General features: G+C 37.8%; 1 non-coding gene across 1 annotated transcript; it reads right to left on the bottom strand.

Annotated features, from left to right (window-relative positions):
* Positions 1 to 1,337: 1,337 nt before the first annotated feature.
* On the bottom strand, positions 1,338 to 1,444 carry LOC121217367 (small nucleolar RNA R71). Its single transcript, XR_005913463.1, has one exon. It is a non-coding gene; the product is annotated as a small nucleolar RNA R71 (small nucleolar RNA).
* Between the last annotated feature and the right edge of the window lie 410 nt (positions 1,445 to 1,854).

Below are 1,854 nucleotides of genomic sequence, written 5' to 3'. Positions count from 1 at the left end.
CATGAGTCTAGTTTCAGGGAAAAATCACAAAACTGATTTTCGAGTTGTGAAACTCAAGATATGATTTTTGAAGCGACTAGTACTCAGACTGGGCAGTGTCTGGAAAAATTTTTCAAAGTTTGTTAACATCTCGTGTCCGACTCCGGTGTCGGTCTCGGGTTCGGGGTGTTACAATGTGGACAGCGCTGATGGTTTTTAATTAAATTAGTAGTTCTTTAAGTTATTTTTCAGTTATATTTCGGGTTGTAACAAGGTTGCTTTAATTATTTTTAACTGTTTTTAGTATGTTTTGTTAGCTTAGATATGATATTGTCTTAATTGTTTGAAATTAAATACCTCTAAAGCGCATTTTAAAAGGGTTACTTGATTTCAAAATATCGCAATAACAAAGCAAAGCTTCCACAACGAAAACATTTTCAAAATTAATAACCTTTTCAAATGGTTTTAAATGAATTGGTTTTCCATGAACAATCACTCAGTTAAAGTGTGACAATGGTTGTGTGCATGTCTAGGATTGGATCCGTGGAGAGCTGAGTACTTAAGCAGTCTAATTGACTCACCGCCTCTTTTCTGGCATCCTACCTGGTGCACAGCTTCTATTCACTTTAATCTATAACGAAGATATTCTTTAAACACTAAGAAAGACTTTAGATAAAACATGACTTTTCTAGTAACGCTTCAATGTGACACGCTGGATTCGGTCATAACATCTGGGCCGGGTTTGGGGTGTTACATATTCTCTTCTGACAGGTTTTTCTAGTTTATGACCAGAAAAAAACCCGTCAGGACCTTTACTATTTGATAGTGAGATCGACCGCACAGTTCACAAAAATCAAAGAGAAATAAGGCGAAGCATAAAATACACAGAGGAAGAGCAAGAGGACGGTATTTCAACCACAACCGAGGAGATGGCTGAAAACCAAGAAAATCCGCTACCTCCTGCGATTGCTGCTAATCAGAATCCTGCTCCACGTACTATGTATGATTATGCTAAACCTTCTTTAACAGGAACTGAATCGAGCATAGTTAGGCCTGCTGTTGCTGAAAATAATTTTAAACTGAAACCTAACACCATTCAAATGATCAAACAGTTTGTTCAGTTTGATGGTTTGCAGGATGAGGATCCCAACGCTCACTTGGCAAATTTCTTAGAGTTTTATGACACTTTTAAAATCAATGGAGTTTTTTATGATGCCATTCGCTTTCGGTTGTTTCCCTTTTCGTTGAGAAGTAAGGCTAAACAATGGTTGAACTCGTTACCACGAGGGTCAATCACTACTTGGAAACAAATGACCGAAAATTTTTTATTAAAATATTTTCCGTCGGCTAAAACAACCAAATTACGTAATGATATCTCTTCTTTTGTGTAGATGGATTTAGAAACACTCTACGATGCATGGGAGAGATACAAGGACCTTTTGAGAATGTGCCCTCACCATGGGTTACCACTTTGGCTACAGGTTCAAACATTTCATAATAGCCTGAATCCTTCGACTCGACAGATGATCGACGTAGCCACTGGCGGAACCATCAATAATAAGACACCTGAAGATCATTATGAATTGATAGAAGAGATGTCGCTAAATAATTATCAGTGGCAAGTCATGAGGACAAAGCCAACAAAAGTAGTCGGTGTTTATAACATCGATTCGATCACCATGCTCTCTAATCAAGTAGAACTCTTGAATAAGAAAATTAATTGTTTTCTTAGTTCTTTACAGGTTCACCTAGTAATGCAGTGCGAAGCATGTGGAGGTGGATCGAGCAATCCAGAATACCCACCCTATGGCCACAACATGGAAAACGAGCAGTTAAATTACATGGGTAATAATCCTCGATCTCAAATAATCCTTA

This window comes from Gossypium hirsutum, chromosome A02, assembly GCF_007990345.1.
Source record: "Gossypium hirsutum isolate 1008001.06 chromosome A02, Gossypium_hirsutum_v2.1, whole genome shotgun sequence".
Lineage (NCBI taxonomy): Eukaryota > Viridiplantae > Streptophyta > Magnoliopsida > Malvales > Malvaceae > Gossypium > Gossypium hirsutum.
This window is presented reverse-complemented; position numbering and strand designations above follow the sequence as displayed.